The 6,188-nt window shown below is 46.9% G+C and overlaps 2 non-coding genes across 2 annotated transcripts; both read left to right on the top strand.

Moving 5' to 3' along the window:
* The first annotated feature begins 308 nt into the window (after positions 1-308).
* Positions 309-380, top strand: Trnah-gug (transfer RNA histidin (anticodon GUG)). Its single transcript has one exon. It is a non-coding gene; the product is annotated as a tRNA-His (tRNA).
* A 1,481-nt stretch (positions 381-1,861) lies between these two features.
* Trnak-cuu (transfer RNA lysine (anticodon CUU)) lies at positions 1,862-1,934 on the top strand. Its single transcript has one exon. It is a non-coding gene; the product is annotated as a tRNA-Lys (tRNA).
* The last annotated feature ends 4,254 nt before the right edge of the window (positions 1,935-6,188 follow it).

Below are 6,188 nucleotides of genomic sequence, written 5' to 3'. Positions count from 1 at the left end.
AGACAGACAGACGGACAGACAGGCAGGCAGGCAGGCAAGCAGGCAAGCAAACCAAAAATGTCACATTCTGTTACGCCAAGAAAGGCTAGCGTCTTTAAAAGTGATTGGAACTCCTTCGACACCGTCTCGTCAAAACGAATAACACAAGCAGAGAACTCGACCGAGCGCTGCTGTGTCGTTCATCGTCCATGTGTGCTCCCTCCCCCCTCCTTTTCTTTTTTACCGTCACCCAGTTTCGCGAGAGAACCAGTTCCCGCTACTTCGGAGCAACCCATTCCGTACCGAGGTGCTCGCCGTCCTCCCGGGCAGCCGTGATCGTATAGTGGTTAGTACCTTGCGTTGTGGCCGCAATAACCCAGGTTCGAATCCTGGTCACGGCACGATTTTTTTCTTTTTTTTTTGTACTGTCCTGTTTGCTAGGATGAAAGATAAAATGTTGCTCGAATAAAAAAAAACTTTCATATATCTGGTCAAATCGTATTTACTGCTTGTTATTACATTTTTCATGCTTTTTGGTACCTACTCTGAAGCATGGTTGGTAGAGTGTTCAAAGCGCTTGATAAAACCAATTGAAAAGAATCCAGAAAGATGTGTTTGTCGCGAGTTTAGTTCGACCAAAACTCGGATTCCGGAGAACGAAAATGTCGTCAGGTGAAGTATACCCAACCCATTCAAGGCCTAAAAATGCTCATCCGTTTCTCATTGCGTCCACGCGCGGAATGTTCCCTCTTCGGCTCTGTTCTCCGGCTCCGGAGGCCATGAGCGTGCTCTCGGCCGTCTTCGGTCAGTCTTCCAAGTTTATGTGCGCAATAAGAAATAAAATTGGGCCCATCTCCCCGCGAGGGGGACTCGAGTAAATGCGTCGCATAGGGGGTGGGTGTATTGCGTTAACGTTTAGCGTTTGGGGAGTTGGTGGTAGTGAATGCGTTGTCTCAGCAGCTTCTTGACGTAGTTTGAATGAGTCAAGGATATAAGGCGCGTTCGTAGCCTCCCATTCTGTGTCGGCTTTGTGGCGCAGTGGGTAGAGCACCATGTACATTGCGTTCCGCCCGCAGGGTCGGGTGATCGAAACCAGGCGCCGGATAGTATTTTTTTTCTATATAGTGTAGGGGGAGGGGTGCGGACTACGACTACGGACGTCAACGCGGGTGACATCGTGAGTTACTGAAATGCTCTGCATTTTAAAAAAAAAGTGGACGCAGCTCGCACTAGTGGTGCAAGCCTTGAGAAACACTAGCGATGGAAGTCGACCTAGCGTCTCCCTGCACCGATAGCGGATACCAGTAGAGGGGGAGGAGAAAGAGCAAGTCTACGCCTGTTCCTCGTACGGCGAACGCCAACCCAAGACTGTCAGCCATTAAATGAATAGCCGCCAAGACGTCGTCGCCACATAACGAGTCAAGCCCGCTTACGAAGCCTCCCTCCGACCCAGCCAGGGCTTCCCGGTCTCAACAACCCCACCCGGGATTCCCAAGCTCACCCAACCAAAAACGTCATGTGGGCAATACAACGGCCTCCAGCTTTACGGGGTGGGGCTTGGTACGGAGGCCCGTAGCAACCGGCGCACCACGGGTGCACCACGCTGAAGACGACGATGCCGGGCGCTCCTCACGAGGCGCACGCGCACGGACGTTTGCTATATTTTTTTGCTAAAGCCACTGCGTGAAGGTCGTGCCCGGCGCCTCACGCCGGGTATTTTTTAATTGGTATTTTTTTTTTTTTGCTAACCCCATCTGACCTATTTCCAACTTAAACAGCTCTGCTGTTGAAACACAGCGGTGATACACTTGAGATATTTTTTTAAGAAGAAATGTCGATTGCTTTTTGCTGGTAACCAGCCGGTGCTCGACGTCGTTCCGTCGCCCGGCTAGCTCAGTCGCTAGAGCATGAGACTCTTAATCTCAGGGTCGTGGGTTCGAGCCCCACGTTGGGCGTAGTTTCTTTTTTTTTTTTTGCCAGAAAGTGCTATTGCAGCCAGCTCGAGACCACCGGGTGCCTGCACCACGCCTGCGTGGGTGGTCCAGCTTCACTCCTAGTGGATGCATGGTCAACCATACGGCTTCTTTTTCCCGTTCCGTGGACAACGAAACTACAATTTCGCTCCGTGTACAAGCCCATGTTAGAAAATGGCGGTGTATTTGCTTTCTTCCCCGCAAATTTCGCCAATACGCGCAGTACAATGCGCGTTGTAGCGTCGGCAGGGAATATTCCAAGACCATTTTAAAGCCTACAATGCGAATGTGGGCTGTTTAGGGCTGTAATTCGGCATTTCTCGGCTGCTTATCTTTATTCAATTTAGAATTACAACTGCGGGTATCGCCAAGCCGCTTGGTTCGTGTGTCCAAAATCTTTCTTTAATAACCTCTAGTCACCAATGTCCGTATGACGCTCCCCAGTCACCGGGCTATAGGGATTATGTTTCCACACATTTTGGTTCGAAGAACTTCACTGATGTTCCCAACTGGAGTGGGGAAATAAGGATCTTCCTCTGAAAGATGGACAGTAACATTCCTTTATTTTATACTGTGGACGCAACCACCGGTTTCTTTTACGAGGTGGGGAAACAGGCACCAGCTTCACATTTTTGAATATGCGACAATAACATTTCGCCGTATAAAATCCGCGTGTGACAAACGCGGCGAAAGATGCTTTTATTGTAGTTCAGCGGTCCTGAAATAATTTTTTCAGGATCCTAAAGTCAATGAAGTTTTTCAGGGTCATGAAGTCCTGAAATAAATCAAGCGGTCCTGAAGTCATTTAGAGAACCACTTGAAGACTGACAGTGAAACCGCGTTATCCTTTTTTTTCTGCCCTCTTGGTTGCAGGGAAAAGAGGTGGCTTCCCCGCAGAAATTATTTCCTCTTGCCTCTCCGGGTGGTGATTTCTCCCACATGTCGCCGAACCAATGCAAGTTTTTATCAGAACTCCCTCCCTCTGTGTGTGTGTGTGTGTGTGTGCGCGCGCGTGCGCGTGTGCGTGTGTGTTTGTGTCTGTGTGTGTGTGTGCGTGCGTGCGTGTGCGTGTGCGTGCGTGTGTGCGTGTGTGCGTGCGTGTGCGTGTGCGTGTGTGTGTGTCTGTGTGCGTGTGCGTGCGTGCGTGTGCGTGTGCGTGTGCGTGTGCGTGTGCGTGTGCGTGCGTGTGCGTGTGTGTGTGTCTGTGTGTGTGCGTGCGTGCGTGTGCGTGTGCGTGTGTGCGTGTGTGTGTGCGTGTGTGTGTGTGTGTGTGTGTGTGTGTGTGTGTTACTTTTTCTTTGCCTACTTAGTGAATAAGTCGGCTCTTTTGCACAGCTTCAAAGCTGTGAGACAAAGCCAGACATATAAAACGCGTACGTAGGAGTCGGGTACACTCAAAATTACCAGCTATACCCAATTCTTCTGAAGTATATCGTGTGTCAACATCTGCTACCGTTCCTCTTTTAGGCACCCTGTCTGTTTTCAAGCTTACAAAAGGAAAACAAAATGTCATAGACTTATTCATGGCACGAAATCACCTCCCAGTTCAAATGATTGATATCACAACACGGCTGATTAACTGGCATAACAGCACACTCACTTACGCACACAAGTAAATCAGTCGGTCTGTCGGTCAGTTAGCAGCAGTCAGGCATAGAAATTCATGACACGTGTTTCAAATTGTTTATTAGGTTCAGAATAATTTCTGAACAAAAGTACACTCCCAATAATTGATACTCAAAGGGACACCTAGATTTCGTTCGAATTATCAGACGTTTGAATTATCAGAAGTTCGCATAAATACGACTCGGGGCAGCATACAAATTTGTATTGTAATGAAGCATTCTCATATATTTAATATTAGAACATTCCCCCACAATACTCAAATGCTATTCACACTCTGAAAAAAGAATCACGAAGGGATGACTACTTTGTCTTTGCATAAGTGTCCAAAACAAAGTTTTTTTCTTCTTTCTTCTTAAATACACACGCGGTTGTTGGCGCACGCAGTTTCGCTTTGACACCTGTATGCAGGTGCTTTATTTGCGGCTATTAGTTATATAAAGATGCAAATTTGCAGCTGTAAGCGGCAAATGCAATTGATATTTTCCACCGAAGAGAAGCAAAAAGTACTAATTAAGCGAATTTATGCAATGGAGCAATTTGAATTATACGCCTTTAAAATACATTGAAAACATAGCGGGTTAACCAAAATTTTGAAATTAGTTTCAATTAACTAAAAGTTCGAATCATCCGAGTTTGAATCGTCGCCTGAACACCAACCAGCTCGTTTTTTCATCGAAGACTAATCTCTGCTGTTGGAGGGGGGTTAATGATATTATTACAGAACCGTTTCTTCAAGGGCTGTTGTACCGGGCCCATACCGGAAAGGGATTGGCCAAATGCGCTGTGGAAGGGCGAACGAGAAGGCTGAGGTGGCGATTGTACCGGACGCTTCCCGAACTGCTCGCTTGGTTGTTCCTGCATCTCATCGCTGTAAATAAACCAATTTCATCAACCAATACCGTGTCAATATATACTGGAAGGCTAGGCAAGGAGGCTTTGTAGACAGCGATTATTCAGCGATCCGCAGCCCGGGCCAGAACGAACCAAACACCCTGATGAAGACGTTCGCGGCTGTGGAGCGAAGATGAAGGTTACCAGTTGTGTTTGGCTGATGATGATGATCAGCGTGGAATATAGACGGATAATTCGAGCAGACGATCACAATTTATTAATCATATTCTGCGGTAGAGCAAGACAAAACAAGAGGGGCACAAAAAGCTTCATGTGCAGAAGATACATGAGCATAATGAGGGATAACGGCTCTGCGAGCACACACAAATCAGAGTAGTGAAGACACAATCTCATACTGTGGCGAACTGGGCCATCTGCATGGCTGAACAAGGCTTCCATGACATATACTCCAGAAAGAGCACCCCAGTTCTAGCTGAAAATATATAATCAAGGGCATGAGGGGCACACAAAAACTGATAATACACACACAACAACGTTACACTCAACAATGTCATGGCATAATGACGATGTTATGTTACTAGGTTATATTATGACAATATATGACAAAAATTTTATGACAGTGAAATGTTGTTACGTTACGTTATGTTATGCTGTGTTGTGTTATATTACATATGTTATGCTACGTTACCTTATATGTTATGTTATGTTAAGTTATGTTATATGTTATGTTATGTTATGTTACGTTACGTTACGTTACGTTACGTTATGTTATGTTATGTTATGTTATGTTATGTTATGTTATGTTATGTTATGTTATGTTATGTTATGTTATGTTATCTCGATTTCCCCCATCATTTGTCTTCTGATTAGGAGTGTGACTATATTGTTCCTTGCGCAGAAACGCCTATTACTCCCCCTCCCAAAGACATCAACACTTCGCCCCCCAAACTTCGCGTAATGCTTCCAGCATTTTGTCGCCATTTGCTGCGGAGGATTGAATGGATTCTAGATTTTGTTCTTTCAAAATTTAAGAATCTATGTCGTACTGCCTGAAAAGAATAAGAAACTGCACAGTAACGTTTTCTCTTTAGGGAACATTCATGCGGCACAACAATCAGCTTGTTCCAAAAGCCAACCTCGTCACACTGCACTCGGAGACAAGTGAACGAATGCCGGAGGGGAAATGCTAATAGCACTAGCGGTGTTGTTCGATTACTTAGCCGAAATTCGCTCCCTGAAAGAACATGAGACAATAGCGTGATGTTCATCCAACTGCTCACACAAACTGAACGATGTCTTTTTTTCTCTCTCTCATTTTAGATGCGAACGCATCTCATTCACTCGCCTTATCCCTGCATCCATCCGGCGTTGTCGGCGTCCACCCCTCCCCCATTGTCCTCGCCGCGCCAGCTGCGCTCTCCGCCGCTCACCCCCTCTCCTCTCCGATAGCGAACACTCTCTCGCGAGGGGCATTTGTTTGGATTGGATTGGCTTGGCTTGGCTTGGCTTAGATTGGATTTGGATTGGATTAAAGTGGATTGTGTTGGATTGTGTTGTGTCATAGCCGCGGCAGACGCACTGGCGCCGGCGCGTCCCCTCACCGTTATGCGTGCTATAAAACGCGGTGCCTGTGCCGCTCCGCTCCATCGTTCCAGCGCCGTTCCTCCGCTGTCCAACGCTACAACGTGAACCCCCTAGGCGTCGCATCTACACAGGCTACACAGGGGTTCCCGCGAAGGGAGGTGGGAGTTTTTTTTA

The sequence above is a fragment of the Haemaphysalis longicornis genome, unplaced genomic scaffold, assembly GCF_048455015.1.
Source record: "Haemaphysalis longicornis isolate Haplotype H1 unplaced genomic scaffold, Haemaphysalis longicornis Haplotype H1 scaffold_7, whole genome shotgun sequence".
In the NCBI taxonomy this organism is placed as follows: Eukaryota; Metazoa; Arthropoda; class Arachnida; order Ixodida; family Ixodidae; genus Haemaphysalis; species Haemaphysalis longicornis.
The sequence above is the reverse complement of the archived record's forward strand: the minus strand, read 5'-3'. Positions and strand labels throughout refer to the sequence as shown.